Genomic DNA, 20,731 nt, shown 5'->3' on the forward strand with positions numbered 1-20,731 from the left:
ATCATCATCATCCCAGCCTCCACTGTGCAGCCTATCATCATCATCCCAGCCTCTACAGTGCAGCCTATCATCATCATCATCCCAGCCTCTACTGTGCTGCCTATCATCATCATCCCAGCCTCCACTGTGCAACCTATCATCATCATCATCCCAGCCTCCACTGTGCAGCCTTTCATCATCATCATCATCATCATCATCATCATCATCATCCCAGCCTCCACTGTGCAGCCTATCATCATCATTCCAGCCTCCACTTTGCAGCCTATCATCATCATCATCATACCAGCCTCCACTGTGCAGCCTATCATCATCATCATCATCCCAGCCTCCACTGTGCAGCCTATCATCATCATCATCCCAGCCTCCACTGTGCAGCCTATCATCATCATCATCCCAGCCTCCACTGTGCAGCCTATCATCATCATCCCAGCCTCCACTGTGCAGCCTATCATCATCATCATCCCAGCCTCCACTGTGCAGCCTATCATCATCATCATCCCAGCCTCCACTGTGCAGCCTATCATCATCATCATCCCAGCCTCCACTGTGCAGCCTATCATCATCATAATCCCAGCCTCTACTGTGCAGCCTACCATCAGCATCATTCCAGCCTCCACTGTTCAGCCTATCATCATCATCATCCCAGCCTCCACTGTGCAGCCTATCATCATCATCATCCCAGCCTCCACTGTGCAGCCTATTATCATCATCATCATCCCAGCCTCCACTGTGCAGCCTATCATCATCATCATCATCCCAGCCTCCACTGTGCAGCCTATCATCATCATCATCCCAGCCTCCACTGTGCAGCCTATTATCATCATCATCATCCCAGCCTCCACTGTGCAGCCTATCATCATCATCATCATCCCAGCCTCCACTGTGCAGCCTATCATCATCATCATCCCAGCCTCCACTGTGCAGCCTATCATCATCATCATCCCAGCCTCCACTGTGCAGCCTATCATCATCATCATCCCAGCCTCCACTGTGCAGCCTATCATCATCATCATCCCAGCCTCCACTGTGTAGCCTATCATCATCATCATCCCAGCCTCCACTGTGCAGCCTATCATCATCATCATCCCAGCCTCCAGTGTGAAGCCTATCATCATCATCCCAGCCTCCACTGTGCAGCCTATCATCATCATCATCATCCCAGCCTCCACTGTGAAGCCTATCATCATCATCATCTTAGCCTCAACTGTGCAGCCTATCATCATCATCATCCCAGCCTCCACTGTGCAGCCTATCATCATCATCATCCCAGCCTCCAATGTGCAGCCTATCATCATCATCATCATCATCCCAGCCTCCACTTTGAAGCCTATCATCATCATCTTAGCCTCAACTGTGCAGCCTATCATCATTATCATCCCAGCCTCCAGTGTGCAGCCTATCATCATCATCATCATCCCCGCCTCCACTGTGTAGCCTATCATCATCATCATCCCAGCCTCCACTGTGCAGCCTATCATCATCATCCCAGCCTCCACTGTGCAGCCTATCATCATCATCATCTCAGCCTCCACTGTGCAGCCTATCATCTTACCAGCCTCCACTGTGCAGCCTATCATCATCATCATCTCAGCCTCCACTGTGCAGCCTATCATCATCATCATCCCAGCCTCCACTGTGCAGCCTATCATCATCATCATCCCAGCCTCCACTGTGCAGCCTATCATCATCCCAGCCTCCACTGTGCAGCCTATCATCATCATCATCCTCCCAGCCTCTACAGTGCAGCCTATCATCATCATCATCCCAGCCTCTACTGTGCTGCCTATCATCATCATCCCAGCCTCCACTGTGCAACCTATCATCATCCCAGCCTCCACTGTGCAGCCTTTCATCATCATCATCCCAGCCTCCACTGTGCAGCCTATCATCATCATTCCAGCCTCCACTTTGCAGCCTATCATCATCATAATCCCAGCCTCTACTGTGCAGCCTACCATCAGCATCATTCCAGCCTCCACTGTTCAGCCTATCATCATCATCATCCCAGCCTCCACTGTGCAGCCTATCATCATCATCATCCCAGCCTCCACTGTGCAGCCTATTATCATCATCATCATCCCAGCCTCCACTGTGCAGCCTATCATCATCATCATCATCCCAGCCTCCACTGTGCAGCCTATCATCATCATCATCCCAGCCTCCACTGTGCAGCCTATCATCATCATCATCCCAGCCTCCACTGTGTAGCCTATCATCATCATCATCCCAGCCTCCACTGTGCAGCCTATCATCATCATCATCCCAGCCTCCAGTGTGAAGCCTATCATCATCATCCCAGCCTCCACTGTGCAGCCTATCATCATCATCATCATCCCAGCCTCCACTGTGAAGCCTATCATCATCATCATCTTAGCCTCAACTGTGCAGCCTATCATCATCATCATCCCAGCCTCCACTGTGCAGCCTATCATCATCATCATCCCAGCCTCCACTGTGCAGCCTATCATCATCATCATCATCATCCCAGCCTCCACTTTGAAGCCTATCATCATCATCTTAGCCTCAACTGTGCAGCCTATCATCATTATCATCCCAGCCTCCAGTGTGCAGCCTATCATCATCATCATCATCCCCGCCTCCACTGTGTAGCCTATCATCATCATCATCCCAGCCTCCACTGTGCAGCCTATTATCATCATCATCATCCCAGCCTCCACTGTGCAGCCTATCATCATCATCATCATCCCAGCCTCCACTGTGCAGCCTATCATCATCATCATCCCAGCCTCCACTGTGCAGCCTATCATCATCATCATCCCAGCCTCCACTGTGTAGCCTATCATCATCATCATCCCAGCCTCCACTGTGCAGCCTATCATCATCATCATCCCAGCCTCCAGTGTGAAGCCTATCATCATCATCCCAGCCTCCACTGTGCAGCCTATCATCATCATCATCATCCCAGCCTCCACTGTGAAGCCTATCATCATCATCATCTTAGCCTCAACTGTGCAGCCTATCATCATCATCATCCCAGCCTCCACTGTGCAGCCTATCATCATCATCATCCCAGCCTCCACTGTGCAGCCTATCATCATCATCATCCCAGCCTCCACTTTGAAGCCTATCATCATCATCTTAGCCTCAACTGTGCAGCCTATCATCATTATCATCCCAGCCTCCAGTGTGCAGCCTATCATCATCATCGTCATCCCCGCCTCCACTGTGTAGCCTATCATCATCATCATCCCAGCCTCCACTGTGCAGCCTATCATCATCATCATCCCAGCCTCCACTGTGCAGCCTATCATCATCATCATCCCAGCCTCCACTGTGTAGCCTATCATCATCATCATCATCCCAGCCTCCACTGTGCAACCTATCATCATCATCCCAGCCTCCACTGTGCAGCCTATCATCATCATCATCCCAGCCTCCACTGTGCAGCCTATCATCATCATCATCCCAGCCTCCACTGTGCAGCCTATCATCATCCCAGCCTCCACTGTGCAGCCTATCATCATCATCCCAGTCTCCACTGTGCAGCCTCCCATCATCCCAGCCTCCACTGTGCAGCCTCCCATCATCCCAGCCTTCCCTGTGCAGCTTCCCATCATACCAGCCTCCACTGTGCAGCCTCCCATCATCCCAGCCTCCATTGTGCAGCCTCCCATTATCCCAGCCTCCACTGTGCAGTCTCCCATCATCCCAGCCTCCACTGTGCAGCCTCCCATCATCCCAGCCTCCACTGTGCAGCCTCCCATCATCCTAGCCTCCACTGTGCAGCCTCCCATCATCCCAGCCTCCACTGTGCAGCCTCCCATCATCCCAGCCTTCCCTGTGCAGCCTCCCATCATCCCAGCCTCCACTGTGCAGCCTCCCATCATCCCAGCCTCCACTGTGCAGCCTCCCATCATCCTAGCCTCCACTGTGCAGCCTCCCATCTTTATCATCATCATCCGAGCCTCCCAAACCCTCTAGCGTGCAGCTTCACATCATCATCATCCTCATCACACAACTGCATGCCTGCAACCTGCTAACCTCACTAACCTGTATCTGTATCAATGAGGCCTGTGTCTCCGGTGCTTAGGTCTCCGGTGCCTAAATCACTGGTGTCTGCTGTCTATGGGGCCTGGGTGTCCTGTGCCTGGTTCTGTGTCCATGGAGCTTGGGTCTCCGGTGCCTAGGTTTCGGTTGACCATGCGCCACAGTGCTTTGCGTGCCAATGGTGCGTGGCTGCTTCTCTGGCGCGCTGAATAAAGGACACGCCCCTAACAGTAGATGGATACGCCCCGGAAGTGACGTCATAACCTGCAAGCAGCCTGTATTCTCTAGCATCTACCCAGATCATTTACCCGCTAGTCCACTGTTGAGCTAGAATGTACGGGCTCCTGTCCGGGTAGTAGGCGGCTGTATGGTTGGCGTGGCAATGTTTCTTCCTGTCCACTATATTCCTACACCCCCCATCTCACCCGTCCCCCCGCTTCTATGATAATCACCTCTATGCCCACGTGACTTAGAGAAAGAATGTTTTTTCCCTCTGGAAACGTCTCGCTAGAAACACCAGACGGCAGTTTGAACACGCCCCATCACATGACAAGTGACGTCATACCAGGCAGAAGCTAGTACACTCTAGCATCTACATCCTCCCACCACTAGGTGTCGCTAGTGATCGCAGTGTCGGCGCTCTGTCCACCGATGTTATAAAAGGAGCGCGGCGAGGAAGACGGCGCCATTATGATCACACGAGTAACGCAGAAAGCACTGACAATGATCTGTGCGGTGTCTATAGCGCTGCCACAACCAGTCTATGGGGAAATTACACAGGAAAAGAGGCTAGTTATAGGGCAGACGGCGCCATTATTATCGCACAGTGCAGGGGAGAGCTGTGACAATGAGCTGTGCTGTCTCTATAGTGCGGCCACAACCAGTCTATGGAGCAATTATACAGGGAAAAGAGGCTAGATATAGATATAGGGCAGACGGCGCAGCTCAGTGTAAAGGCGCCAGTGTGAATATGGGGCAGGGTTTAGTGATTTCATGAGGTAAAATCACCTCACAAAAGATGGTTCCTGCAGAGACGATCACTCAGAGAAGCGGATGAGGCCTCTATAGATAGTAATGTTGGCAGTATTGGTAGATTACGACGAGCATGGCGGCAATGCTCAGAATCACCATTAATGTTACACAATCCCTAAATATTACATGTGCCATTATAAATAGGAAGGTAAAAAAGAGAAAATGCCGCACAGAGGGCAAAAAAATTCCGAAAATAAACCCAAAATCGGAAAATGCAGGAAAAAAGTGACCGAACCTCAGAAATAGAGAAATCATCAGAGAGAAAATACTGAGGAAAATGTGCAAAATAATCCAAAAATCAGCAAATCCTGTGTAATTACATCAAAGGGGGAAAATCTGATGGAACGGAAGCGCAAAAGTGACGAAACCGAACTCGAAAAATACAGCAATAATTATACATAACAGCAATAATAGGGATGAGAGAAAAATACCGCACAGAGCGCAAAAGAGGGTCCGAAAATCATCAGAATCCGTATAAATGAGGTCAAAAGACGAGAAAATCATTTTACAGCATCAAAACCCAGAAAAAAGCGTAATAGTGATAATAGGAAATAGTGCGAAAAATTCACATTTTAACCCCCTCATGGCCACAATATATACGTCCTTGGCCAGGTCTGTCCCTTTAATGCAGGCTCCCTTTTGCCGCCTCCATTTACTCTCCTGTGACATAAAACGCCGGCACTCAGGAGATCAGCGTTTCTGCTGTACAGAGCGGTGCTAATGAGGCTGAAGCTTCGCTCTCATCAGAAGTGATCGAACACTGCAGGCAAAAAAAGTCTTTTAAGGGGACTAGTAAAATCATTAAAAAATATAAATAAAAAAATGAAAAAACCTACAAGTTAAAATCATCTCCATTTTGCTCCATTGAAAATACGTAAAAAAAAATTACACATTTGTTATCGCCGTGTTCAGAAATGCCCAATCTATCAAAACATAAAATCAATTAATCTGATTGGCACACGATGCAGCTAGAAAAAAAAGCAAAACGCCAGAATTACGTTTTATTGGTCACTGCAACATTGCATAAAAATGTAATAGCGGGCGATCAAAACATCATATCTACCCAAAAATTGTATCATTAAAAACACCAGCTCAAGACGTAAGAAAATAAGATGTCACTGAGCCCCAGATCCGAGAAATGAGAACGGAGCGGGTGACGGAACCTGGCGACAAAAGAACAGTTTTATATTTATGTTTTACCAACTTCTGAATATTTTTCACCCCTTAGATAACAGTAAATCTATATGGGTTTGGTGTCTACAAACTCGTATTGATTTGGAGACTGATACTGCCAGGTCAGATTTAGCATAGCGTGAGCATGGTAAAGAAAGAAGCCCCCAAAACAATCGTGAATTGCACTTTTTTTTCGCAATTTCATCGCACTTTAATTTTTTTCCCATTTTCCAGTTGAATATGTGGCAAAATGAATAGTGTCATTAAAAAGTGCAACTCTTCCTGCAAAAATCAAGTCTTCATATGGAAAAGTAACAAAGTTATGGCTTTTGGAAGAAGGGGCGGAAAAAACCCAGAAGATTGCCCCAGGGGAAAAGGGGTTAAGATGGAAAAAGAAAACAAAAATTCTTATAGGTATTTTTGCCTTCTCCGATTGACTTAAAAAAATTGCAGAATAGAAAACTGAGAGAAACTGAACATAATAAAATCTTTTTGACCTCCACTGATATCATGAAGATGATCCTCCAGAAACCGCAGCCAATCGTGTATCATTGGCACTTGATACTAGATATATATGTGTATATATATATATATATATATATATATATATATATATATATATTTACACACACACGCACACACACGCACACGTCCCGGGTGTATGTACTGGATATCAGGCAATCTGGCAGCTCTGTGCTGATCCTAAATCCTTCGGCCTCATTCATTCCTCATTTTTTCTCGGATGAGTGAGATCCATGTTTCTCACGGATCACTCTCAGAGCTGCGATAGTGAATATGGCTTTTCACAAGTCCATGGTTTTTCGTGGACTGATTGCACAGAAACGTAGAGCCGTCCGATAATGATCCATGCGTCAGACCTATATCAGCAGTGCAGGTCTATGGGTCCAGGAACAATCTCTCGGCACTCTGCCACCATCTGTAACATCTGTTTCACTAATGGGAAACATAGTCAAACTTGTTTTCTTTGTCGCTCCATTGGGAGACCCAGACAATTGGGTGTATAGGCTATGCCTCCGGAGGCCGCACAAAGTATTACACTAAAAGTGTAAAGCCCCTCCCCTTCTGCCTATACACCCCCCGTGGTCACACGGGCTGCTCAGTTAGTTTTTTGCTTTGTGCGAAGGAGGCAGACATGCACGCACAGCTCCACAGATTAGTCAGCAGCAGCTGCTGACTATGTCGGATGGAAGAAAAGTGGGCTCATATAGAGCCCCCAGCATGCTCCCTTCTCACCCCACTTTTGTCGGCGGTGTTGTTAAGGTTGAGGTATCCATTGCGGGTACGGAGGCTGGAGCCCACATGCTGTTTTCCTTCCCCATCCCCCTCAGGGCTCTGGGTGAAGTGGGATCCTATCGGTCTCCAGGCACAGGAGACCGTGCTTCATCCACATCTCCTGTGGAGCCTGCTGGATATGAGCCGGGTACCGTTCAGGGATATGGCCCTGCTTCTGTAAGGTACTCTGTATCCCTGTGGGGTCCGCGCACAGCAACACTGCAGCTTTGCTGGGTGTGCTAGTACGCCGGGGACCGCGGCGCTGACAGGGTTTAATGTGCCATTACACACTCAGCGTTACTGAGTGTGTTTATGTTTAGGGACCGCCGCGCTAACCGCCGCTGCCACAGAACACTGTGGCGCGGCTGGGACTTGTAGTGCGCCGGGGACTTCCGCGCTGGCCGCGCTTATACGGCGGCAGCGCTTATTACTATAGTCCCCGGCTTGACTTGCGGCCTGGTCTCCTTTTCCTCCCGCCCTCACCCCTGACAGGCAGGAGAAAGGCGGGACGCTGCACAGCACGAGCAGCACGGAGGGCTGGAGCATGCTTTGCATACTCCATCCCTCTCACTGTGCACAGTGCAGGCACCAGTTCCCGCACTTTCTAGGCCACGCCCACGACTCCCCTCTCTCCTCAGGACGCCGGCAGCCATTCCTGTCAGCTCCTCGGACGCAGCAGAGGGGGACAAGGTCTGGGGGACCCAGGCAGGGACTTCGGTGGCCTCACAACCGCTTTTAAGCGGGTGGTAAGCAGCACCTGTGGTGCCAGCCCCATTGTGCAGTAGTGTAACTATACAATTTACACTGTATGGTGCACAGTTCATTCTGGCTATATACCCTATTGTGTTGCTTAGGGAAGATAATAGCATGGCGCCCACAAAAGGCAGGGGTGCCAAAACACAGGCTTATTATGCTGCCTGCGCCGCATGTACGACCCCGCTACCGGCAGGTTCCACTGACCCTCATTGTGTACAGTGCTCGGGCCCTGTGACACTTGCTCAGCCAGAGCCTCTGCTAAGAGGGGCCCAGGGGGAGCCACCTGCTGACAATGTCCAGGTGACAGGGACAGAGTTTGCAAAACTCTCTGACACTATGGCTAAGATACTAGAAGCCTTGCAGTCCAGGCCGATATCTCAGCACAGGGACTCTGTTGAATCTGTGTTCCCTGGGCCCCCTCAGTTGGACCAACAATGTCCTCCCGGGGTATCTCATAGATCCCGGGCTGAGGGTTCTGACACAGACCCCAGCCCCAGACCGACTAAGCGAGCTCGCTTAGATTTTCCCTCAACATCATCATATTGTTCAGGGTCTCAGCGAGGGGAATCTCGGATTGATGAAGCGGAAACAGTTGATCAGGATTCTGATCCTGAGGGCGCTCTCAATCTTAATACTGCAGACGGGGACGCCATAGTGAATGATCTTATTGCGTCCATCAATCAAATGCTGGATATTTCTCCCTCAGCTCCTCCGGCAGAGGAGGCGGCTTCTCAACAGGAGAAATTCCGTTTCAGGTTCCCCAAGCGTACACCGAGCATGTTTCTGGACCACTCTGATTTCAGAGAGGCAGTCCAGAATCACCATGCTTGTCCAGATAAGCGTTTTTCTAAGCGTCTTAAGGATACACGTTATCCTTTTCCCCCTGACGTGGTTAAAAGTTGGACTCAATGTCCCAAAGTGGATCCTCCAATCTCCAGACTGGCGGCTAGATCCATACTTGCAGTGGAAGATGGGGCTTCACTCAAAGATGCCACTGACAGGCAGATGGAGCTCTGGTTGAAATCCATCTATGAAGCTATAGGCGCTTTCTTTTGCCCCAGCATTCGCAGCTGTTTGGGCGCTGCAAGCTATCTCAGCAGGTCAAGCGCAAATTGAAGCAGCCACACGCACGTCCGCACCACAAGTGGCGTCCATTACCACTCAGACCTCGGCATTTGCGTCTTACGCTATTAATGCTGTCCTGGACTCTGCGAGCCGGACGGCGGTTGCAGCCGACAATTCGGTGGTACTCCGCAGGGCCTTGTGGCTACGGGAATGGAAGGCAGATTCTGCTTCCAAAAAGCGATTAACCAGTTTGCCAATTTCTGGCGACAGATTGTTTGGCGAGCGTTTGGATGAAATCATCAAACAATCCAAGGGAAAGGATACATCCTTGCCCCAGCCCAAACCGAACAGACCCCCACAGAGGAAAGGACAGTCGAGGTTTCGGTCCTTTCGGGGCGCGGACAAGTCTCAATTCTCCTCGTCCAAAAGGCCTCAGAAAAATCAGAGGAACTCCGACTCATGGCGGTCTAACTCACGTCCTAAACAGACCGCCGGAGGTGCCGCTACCAAGGCGGCTTCCTCATGACTTGCAGCCACTTCACACCGCATCCTCGGTCGGTGGCAGGCTCTCCCGCTTTTGCGACATCTGGCTGCCACAGGTACAAGACCGGTGGGTGAGAGACATTCTGTCTTACGGTTACAGGATAGAGTTCAGCTCTCGTCCTCCGGCTCGATTCTTCAAAACTTCTCCGCCTCCCGAGCGAGCCGATGCTCTTTTGCAGGCGGTAGGCACTCTAAAGGCGGAAGGAGTGGTGGTCCCTGTGCCGCTTCAGCAACAGGGTCACGGTTTTTACTCCAACCTGTTTGTGGTTCCAAAGAAGGACGGGTCTTTCCGTCCTGTCCTGGACCTGAAACTACTCAACAAACACGTGAAGACCAGGCGGTTCCGGATGGAATCCCTCCGCTCCGTCATCGCCTCAATGTCCCAAGGAGATTTCCTCGCATCGATCGATATCAAAGATGCTTATCTCCACGTACCGATTGCTGCAGAGCATCAGCGCTTCCTACGCTTTGCCGTAGGACACGAGCACCTGCAGTTCGTGGCACTGCCGTTCGGCCTGGCGACAGCCCCACGGGTCTTCACCAAGGTCATGGCTTCAGTAGTAGCGGTACTCCACTCTCAGGGACACTCAGTGATTCCTTACTTGGACGATCTGCTGGTCAAGGCACCCTCTCAAGAGGCATGCCAACACAGCCTCAACGCTACTCTAGAAACTCTCCAGAGTTTCGGGTGGATTATCAAGTTTCCAAAGTCAAATCTGACACCGGCCCAATCGATAACATATCTTGGCATGGAGTTTCATACTCTAGCAGCGATAGTGAAACTCCCGCTGACCAAACAGCGTTCACTACAGACAGGAGTGCAATCTCTCCTGCAGGGCCAGTCGCACTCCCTGAGACGCCTCATGCACTTCCTAGGGAAGATGGTAGCGGCGATGGAGGCAGTTCCTTTTGCGCAGTTTCATCTGCGTCCTCTTCAATGGGACATCCTACGCAAATGGGACAGGAATCCGACGTCTCTCGACAGAAACGTCTCTCTTTCTCAAGCAACCAAAGCTTCTCTTCGGTGGTGGCTTCTTCCCACTTCACTATCGAAGGGGAAATCTTTTCTACCTCCATCCTGGGCAGTGGTCACGACGGACGCGAGTCTGTCAGGGTGGGGAGCAGTTTTTCTCCACCACAGGGCCCAGGGTACGTGGACTCAGCAAGAGTCCTCACTCCAGATCAATGTCCTGGAAATCAGAGCAGTGTATCTTGCCCTGAAGGCTTTCCAGCAGTGGCTGGAAGGCAAGCAGATCCGAATTCAATCGGACAACTCCACAGCGGTGGCTTACATCAACCACCAAGGCGGGACACGCAGTCGGCAAGCCTTCCAGGAAGTCCGACGGATTTTGATGTGGGTGGAAGCCACGGCCTCCACCATCTCCGCAGTTCACATCCCAGGCGTGGAAAACTGGGAAGCAGACTTTCTCAGTCGCCAGGGCATGGACGCAGGAGAATGGTCTCTTCACCCGGACGTGTTTCAGGAGATCTGTTGCCGCTGGGGGATGCCGGACGTCGACCTAATGGCATCCCGGCACAACAACAAAGTCACGGCATTCATGGCGCGATCTCACGATCACAGAGCTCTGGCGGCAGACGCCTTAGTTCAGGATTGGTCGCAGTTTCAACTCCCTTATGTGTTTCCTCCTCTGGCACTGTTGCCCAGAGTGTTACGCAAGATCAGGGCCGACTGCCGCCGCGCCATCCTCGTCGCTCCAGACTGGCCGAGGAGGTCGTGGTACCCGGATCTGTGGCATCTCACGGTCGGCCAACCGTGGGCACTACCAGACCGTCCAGACTTACTGTCTCAAGGGCCGTTTTTCCATCAGAATTCTGCGGCCCTGAACCTGACTGTGTGGCCATTGAGTCCTGGATCTTAGCGTCCTCAGGATTGTCTCAGGAGGTCATTGCCACTATGAGACAGGCTAGGAAACCAACGTCCGCCAGGATCTACCACAGGACGTGGAAAATATTCCTGTCATGGTGCTCTGCTGGGAGTTTTTCTCCCTGGCCATTTGCCTTGCCCATTTTCCTGTCTTTTCTTCAGTCCGGATTAGAAAAGGGTTTGTCACTCGGCTCCCTTAAGGGACAAGTCTCTGCGCTCTCTGTGTTTTTTCAGAAGCGCCTAGCCAAGCTTCCTCAAGTACGGACGTTCCTGCAGGGGGTTTGTCACATCGTGCCTCCTTACAAACGTCCGTTGGAACCCTGGGATCTGAACAGGGTACTGCTGGTTCTTCAGAAACCACCGTTTGAGCCAATGAAAGATATTTCTCTCGCACGCCTTTCACAGAAAGTGGTTTTCCTAGTAGCAATCACTTCACTTCGGAGAGTGTCGGAGCTCGCAGCTCTGTCATGCAAAGCCCCCTTCCTGGTGTTTCACCAAGATAAGGTGGTTCTGCGTCCGGTTCCGGAATTTCTCCCTAAAGTAGTATCCCCCTTTCATCTGAATCAGGATATCTCCTTACCTTCTTTTTATCCTCATCCAGTTCACCAATGTGAAAAGGATTTGCACTTGTTAGATCTAGTGAGAGCACTCAGGTACTACATTTCTCGTACGGCGCCGCTGCGCCGCTCGGATGCACTCTTTGTCCTTATCGCTGGCCAGCGTAAAGGGTCACAGGCTTCCAAATCAACCCTAGCTAGGTGGATCAAGGAACCAATTCTCGAAGCTTACCGTTTTGCAGGGCTTCCGGTTCCTTCACGGCTGAAAGCCCATTCTACCAGAGCCGTGGGTGCATCCTGGGCTTTGAGGCACCAGGCTACGGCTCAGCAGGTGTGTCAGGCTGCTACCTGGTCGAGCCTGCACACTTTCACAAAACACTATCAGGTGCATACCTATGCTTCGGCAGATGCCAGCCTAGGTAGGCGAGTCCTTCAGGCGGCGGTTAGCCACCTGTAGGCCAGAGCCGTTACGGCTCTATTATGAGGTATTATTTACCCACCCAGGGACTGCTTTTAGACGTCCCAATTGTCTGGGTCTCCCAATGGAGCGACAAAGAAGAAGGGAATTTTGTTTACTTACCGTAAATTCCTTTTCTTCTAGCTCCAATTGGGAGACCCAGCACCCGCCCCTGTTTTTTTGTGTACACATGTTGTTCATGTTGAATGGTTTCAGTTCTCCGTTATTCCTTCGGATTGAGCATACTTTAACCAGTTTATAATTGTTTTTTCCTCCTTCTTGCTTTTGCACCAAAACTGAGCAGCCCGTGTGACCACGGGGGGTGTATAGGCAGAAGGGGAGGGGCTTTACACTTTTAGTGTAATACTTTGTGCGGCCTCCGGAGGCATAGCCTATACACCCAATTGTCTGGGTCTCCCAATTGGAGCTAGAAGAAAAGGAATTTACGGTAAGTAAACAAAATTCCCTTCTTTTTTGCTTTTTCATCCAAGAAAAAAATGAAAAAAATCGGACAAACTTTGATTATAAAATCTGACTGAACAAACTGACAAAAAAAACCCACTGCTGAAACTCAGACCAATTTTTTTGTTAAAAAAATCGCTGAAGTCTGAATGAGGCTGACACCAGGGCTGAGCCGTTAGAAATGTACTGACTCCATCTTTACAAAAACAAGTCACCATTAACCAGTTCATGACTAGAACATATACCCCCATTTCTACCAGTTCCTGACTAGAGCATATACCACTATTTTTTCACTAAGGCTATTTTGGGGTTTTATACTACATGTGCTCTTTAACTTTACTTGTTAAGATATTTAAGTATTTTTTTTTCTCACTTTTTAATTTACAACCACAAAGGCCTGGTAAAAATATTTCAAGTGACCCTGCGGATATCTGCAGGTTAATATGGTTTAGGCCCTGTCACACACAGAGCTAAATCTGCGGCAGATCTGTGGTTGCAGTGAAATTGTGGACAATCAGTGCCAGGTTTGTGGCTTTGTACAAATGGAACAATATGTCCATGATTTCACTGCAACCACAGATCTGCCAAAGATTTATCTGTGTGTGTGACGGGGCCTTTTGGATGATGCCAGCTGCAGTACTGAAAATGAAAATAAACTTTTCCCCCAGTAGGCTTTTAGTCATACAGGCGTGTCCGGAGAAATTGTTGCCACCGCTCTGGCACCTTCACTTCTTGCGGTGCAGTGTATTAGTGCAGAGCAGGCTGTCCACGTGTTGTGAGCGGTGTTAGCACCGGGGGCTACTGAGAGAAGTAACGTAAACGTTTTCCTCGAAGCCGCATTTCCAGTACATCGGCCAGGACCTTTCAAACAGTATTAAACTGCTGATTAACCCGATAGATGCAGGTTAAGAGCGTTATCAGACCTGACAGGAGCCTTATAATTGCTAAATTCAAATTGTCCGTATATTGATAGTCCCAACCCACAGTGTGGGCAGTGATGGATATACTGTATATACAGTATATTCTGGCCATATATTTATTCAGCGCTTCACATTTTTGCAAGTTTTTCACATTCATTTCTAGTAGAATTTTTTTCATGAATAATTTTGTCACTTCATTGGTGTATCATAGTCATGGGCAGTCCAACTCTTTTTGGTGATCCGGTTCCCATGGCCTCGTTTACCAAAAAGAGCCGACTCTTTTGGCTCGTTCCTGGCTCCCTATTAATTATGTGTTCACCACAGGTAAACACACATTTAATCTTTTGTTGACGATGCTGAAACCCCGCCTACCCGCTGCTAAACCCTGCCCACTCCCAACTGACCAATTACTTTGCTAAGTGGGCGGGGTTTTGCCCACCAAACACCCATTTTTTTTACGCCCACTGAGAGCCGTTTAGAGAATTTAGTGGCTCTCACTGAGGATCCAGCTCCTGTCAGTCACAGCAAGGAGCCGGATCTTTGGATCGGATTGTTCCCGACCGACACATCACTAGTGTAACAGCCTTTTTAGCATTTTTTTTTCACTTTACACATTTGGTCATCTTCATATATTTATTGCTGTGTTTGATACTTTTATATTCGGTATTTTCATTTTTTTTTTAATGGATGGCCAAGAATGCAAAAGTACAGTAAAATCCAGAATATATAACACAAGTTCTGAATGATATCAGGATGTCAGTTCTATCATCCTCCGCCTGCTGCTGAGATTGATCATTACAGGTTACTGATCACAGAACTCTGGATCTTTATATTAAAATACTTTTATTTTAGGGACTAAAAGACACTATTTTTTCTTTGTTTTGTCATTATCCATAGGAGAGATAGGGTTTTGGAGTTAATGGGTTCCACTTGTGTGGTGCATTGGAGAAGAAGACCAGGATGCAGAAAATACAGCATGTGACACCGCTGTGCCGTAACATATGCAGGCATTAGAGGAAACTGCGCCATATATGGCCAGGATTAATATCGCTTCTGGAGTGTAGAAAGTGACGTTATAGGCGGTGGATCACATCTTGGGCTTCACTGAGTACAGCGTACCTGATGTGACCTGATGGGCAATGGAATGCATCGTGGGATTCCACTTAGTGCAGCACGCCGGATGTGACGTAATAACAGAAGCCGAATTAAACGTCTATCATATAGTAGGGATGAGAAATCACGCACCCTAGAGAGTGGTGGGATGCAAATGCGTTTCAACAACTGCCTGCTAGCTGCGCATGCACGCTGTATGGAAAAACCGTATGTAAACGCATAATACTACAGATATAGCAGATGTAGAAATACCCCTATGAGTTATGGGCACAAATAGGCAGCATGATATTTGATGTGGACAAGAAGCACTGTAGATCTGGACTATAGATAGCGCAATAATAAGGGACAGACATGATTATACTCTTCATTAGTTGGGGATATTATCAAAAAATGTACAGGACAATAATACAATCTTGATCCCAATAAGTGCACGAACAATTTAAAAAAAATATATACAAGACCAAATGATCATCAATTTATAAAAAATACCAGTGGTCACTAGGGCCTATACCAGAAATGGAGGTTGTATGTAAAAGGTATGCTAAAGTGTAAATACCACTAGAGCTGGACAGACTTAATAAATCTAACAAAGCTTAATTGCTGGTTAAGGTCCTTGGGGCTGAGTATAAAGGCCCCGTCACACACACAGAGATAAATCTTTGGCAGATCTGTGGTTGCAGTGAAATCATGGACATATTGTTCCATTTGTACACAGCCACAAACCTGGCACTGATTGTCCACAATTTCACTGCAACCACAGATCTTTCGCAGATTTATCTCTGTGTGTGACAGGGCCTTAACTCAAGCCAAAAAATCCACCTGCTTTCCCTTAGCAATATCCTTTCATCCCAATCACTTTGTGGGATAGTTTACTTTGAAATGAAACAGTATATCGCTACCATCTACGGCATTAACATGATGTGCCAAAGGGGTCTCCCTGCCATGTCTAAAATCCCCAAGGTTTTCGCTAATATGAACCTGAAGTTGTCGTGTCGTTTTTCCTACATAATCTTTGGGGCAAGTGTAGGTGCACAGCTACACTACACCAGTGGTTTTACAATTGGCAAAGTCGTTTTTATAGACCCAATTTGTAACAACACTTCTAAAAGTATTAGGAGTGACATGTTGGCAAAACTAAAGTTATCAAACCTGAAGGCACCCAGTGATATGTTGTCCAACCAGGTAACGGCTTTTTTATTTTTTATATAGAGAGATGGTTGTGTACCACATGACCTTGATAGATCTCCCCTTCCTTAAGATGACAGGGGGATACAAATATGAAACCAGAAGTATCGGGATCTGCCCTGAGAATCCCCCAATATTTTCTGAGGATACTTGTAATGCAATCAGTTTGGTCATCATAAGTACCTTTTAGCCGTGTGATAGGTTCAGATGTTGGTTTAGGTGTAAGGATCCAATCTTAGTGCGTGTTTATTTAAATCCTGATTGAATGAATTCCCTAAAGTGGCCCCAATTGTGGAACCTTCTCTTGAAATTGGCAACCGTATTCTGACACTTCACCAAAGAGGAGCAGTTCCTTTGCTATCTAAGCGACTGCCTCTTTAGTAAAGGAAAGTTTTGTTTCCTTGAAAATGTGAGGTGATTATAATAAACCCATTTGAGCTAAGAAGTATAAATTCCGATAATCTGTATCATGTAGAAATTTAAGAAACATGAGATTAGGTTTTACTGATTATTTAGCTTTTAAATGTTACAGCAGCATTACTTCAACTGAATCAAACGTGTTTTGCTGCTATAACGTGGTCAGATCGTGCCTGTATTTATCTATAAAAGAGCTATTCAAACCTTTTCCCAACCCAATTTGGTGTTCAAACAACTACATTTTAAATCATCCGTTCTCTTCCCCATACTTTCAACAATCCATCCTGGATTATTTTGAACTAAATGATAATAGTGAAGTCTTGGATACGACTCTCTTGTGTGCGCACAAAGATACTTAAGAGGTCAATTTATCAAACAATCATTCCACAATAATGATAAGCAGTTACTTTATACAGATATACAAAATAAACTTTGTACCCTCCATAATCTCAATAAATTATAATTTTCCAATGATCGAGCATTAGAGATATCCCAGCTTTAAAACCAACTGCATGCACATTTTTACCAACATTATTATTATTATTATTATTATTATTTATAGAGCACCATTGATTCCATGGTGCTGTACATGAGAAGGGGGGTTACATACAGAAAACATATACAAGTTTCAATAAACAGACTAGTACAGAGGGAAGAGGGCCCTGCCCTTTCGGGCTTACATTCTAAAGGGTTTTGGGGAGGAGACAGTAGGCGGGGTGTAGGTTGGGCGGCAGCTCCGCATGGGGGTGGTCCGGCAGCTCCGCATGGTGGTGTGGCGGCAGCCCCGCACGGGGGTGGTCCGGCAGCTCCGCACGGTAGTGGGGCAGTGGGGTCATTGAAGGTTATAGGCATTTCTGAACAGATGAGTTTTCAGGTTCCGTTTAAAGTTTGCAAGTGTAGTATATAGTCTGACGTGTTGAGGCAGCGAGTTCCAGGAGACTGGGGATGCTCGGGAGAAGTCTTGGAGTCGGTTGCATGAGGAGCGAATGAGAGACGGAGATCTTGGGAGGACCGAAGATTACGTTTTGGAGTGTAGCGAGAGATTAGTTCAGAGATATACGGAGGAGACAGATTATTGATGGCTTTGTAGGTCAGTGTTAGTAGTTTGAATTGGATGCGATGGAAGATTAAGAGCCAATGGAGGGATTTGCAGAGATGAGAAGCGGGGTGGTATTGAGGAAAGAGGTGGATCATTCGGGCAGCAGAATTAAGGATGGACTGGAGAGGGGCGAGCGTGTAAGCAGGGAGACCACAGGAGGATGTTGCAGTAGTCGAGGCGGGAGATTGAGAGCATGCACTAGCATTTTTGTAGATTAAGAATTGAGGAAAGGACGGATTCTGGAAATATTTTTGAGTTGAAGACGGCAGGAGGCGGTGAGGGATTGGATGTGTGGTATGAAGGACAAGGCAGAGTCCAAGGTCACTCCGAGGCACCGAACTTTGGGTGCTGGGAAAGGCGTGATGTTATTTATTGTAATAGCTAGATCAGGTAGGGAGTGTAGGTGAGACGGAGGAAAGATGATCAGTTCAGTTTTGGCCACATTGAGCTTTAGGAAGCGAGAGGAAAAGAAGGAAGATATAGCCGATAGGCACTCTGGGATTCTGGACAGCAGAGAAGTGACATCTGGACCAGAGAGGTAGATTTGAGTGTCGTCGGCATATAGGTGGTACTGGAAGCCATGGGACTTTATGAGTTGTCCCAGTCCAAACGTATAGATGGAAAAGAGTAAGGGTCCCAGGACAGAGCCTTGAGGGACACCAACAGAGAGATGGCGGGATGAAGAGGTTGTGTGGGAGTGGGAGACACTAAAAGTGCGGTTGGAAAGGTATGAAGAGATCCAGGATAGGGCGAGGTCTCTGACACCAAGGGAAGAGAGGATCTGTAGTAGCAGGGAGTAGTCGACAGTGTCAAAGGCTGAGGATAGGTCTAGAAGTAGGAGTATAGAGAAGTGGTTGTTAGCTTTGGCAGTAAGTAAGTCATTTGTAATTTTAGTCAGGGCAGTTTCAGTGGAATGATGTGGACGGAAGGCGGACTGGAGGTTGTCGAAGAGAGAGTTAGAGGAGAGGTGGGAGGAAAGTTCACCAACATGAACAAACGCTAAAAAAGTACTGTCATTATTGGCACAGTAAGAAGCTCCCTTTTTAGCAAACAAAATCTTAAACCGCTCCATCCCGTATATCTTTCTTCTACTCATCTGACAAATGTAAATTAATAGATCCTCAGAACATTACCAATGAGTTTCCTAATTATCACAAATTATACATCTTGGAAACAGATACCAAAACTCTCCATCCGGATTACAAGAGCTTCCTTTCTGAATAAAATAAAGGTAACTCAATTGAATCCTGAACATACAAACTGTCTCCCAACCATTTACCTTTCAAGAAATAAAAGCTGTAGAGTTATTAAAGCTTAACAAAGCCCCAGGACTGGATGGTGTCACAAACGAATATGATAAGAAATATTAATTGCTGCAAGCTCCTTATTTAGTGAGACTTTAATAAAGCCGCTAAGACTAAATTGTATCCTAAAAAAATGCTTGTGGCTTTCATTATTACACTACCTAAGCCAGCCAACGTTAAAGACAATAACCCTTTAAAATTCAGATCTAAACTATACACTAAAGCCATATCTCTTAATCTTAATATTTTATCACTTACAGAACAGGATCAGGTGGGTTTTGTAAAAAGTCAAACTGCTGAAGGTACAGGTCACGTTACCAACATTATTTCTAAGGTGGGGTTTCGTGGAATGCCTTATTTGCTTCTGTCCTTGGATGCGGTGAAAGCATTCAATCGATTACACTGGGGTTACCTCCAAGAAGTGCTCATAAAATTTGGCATCTCTGGTCCTATCTCGTCCTCAATTATGGTACTTAACACATTGACCACTGCACAAATTTACTCATCAATTGTACTTTCTAACCCGTCCCTACTACAAATAGGTCACGCCAGGTTGCCCATTATCCCCTTTAATTTTCGCTTTATTAATGGAGCCCTTTGCCAAGTCAATTTGTTTCTCCAAATATTTCTGGCATGAAAATAGGCAAGGCTGATCAGCTGCAAACTAAAAAACAATGGAGATTTTACATGTATAATTAATGAATCTTTATTAAACAATTACAAAAATATTTATTAAAACAATACAAGATTTAATACAAGACAGGAATTGGACACAGTGCCCAAGCTAAACCTACAGAATATTATATATAATAGATTCAATCATCTGCTCAAATTGGTAAAGACATAAAGTACAGTGGTAAAGGGAAAATACATTTAATTCCCACAAGAGGTCGCCTGTGTAGCAACATCTAATCACAGCGTTAGTAATGAATATAAAGATTGTGCTCATGTAGAGAATATCATGGTAACTTGCACTCTTAATTATAATGTGTTTGCAGCAAAGTTGTCTTACCCAGTAGTCTCAGGGGTATAAGCAGGGCATGTGGACTGAAGGGAAGAGCCTGACAGCCGTTTCTCAGGCGGATTGTCCGCTTCTTCTCAGAGGTTTGTGATAGTCTCCATAGCCTTGCAAGACCTTATAAAAGGACCTGTGAGTGACCACGTGATCAATTACGTAACACACGTCACCGAGCATGCGCTCACCACTCTAATAATATCAGAGGATGCTGTTGTAGAGGCCTGGCTTCACAGCGTTGGCGTCATAGCAGTGTAGGTCACATGAGAATCACATGGTCACATGGTTTATTACCACTGTGATCGCACATCATCGAGATTGCTCCTGATAACAGGAGGAACGCGTCACCTCCGCACACAGGGGCAACCTCAAGAAGGAAAGTGCTCATAGTGGTGTCGCGGGGACTAAATGTGCTTAATACATTGCCACAGCCAAATCAGCACACAC

General features: G+C 47.3%; 1 long non-coding RNA gene across 1 annotated transcript in view; it reads right to left on the minus strand.

The window, feature by feature from the left end:
* LOC142283449 (uncharacterized) overlaps nt 1-20,439 on the minus strand; it is a 69,713-nt gene extending 49,274 nt beyond the window's left edge. The window contains exon 1 of the long non-coding RNA XR_012745094.1: nt 20,282-20,439. This is a non-coding gene — a long non-coding RNA (uncharacterized LOC142283449). The remainder of the gene's footprint in view (nt 1-20,281) is intronic.
* Nucleotides 20,440-20,731: the final 292 nt, after the last annotated feature.

This window comes from Anomaloglossus baeobatrachus, unplaced genomic scaffold (genome assembly GCF_048569485.1).
Source record: "Anomaloglossus baeobatrachus isolate aAnoBae1 unplaced genomic scaffold, aAnoBae1.hap1 Scaffold_539, whole genome shotgun sequence".
Taxonomy (NCBI): domain Eukaryota; kingdom Metazoa; phylum Chordata; class Amphibia; order Anura; family Aromobatidae; genus Anomaloglossus; species Anomaloglossus baeobatrachus.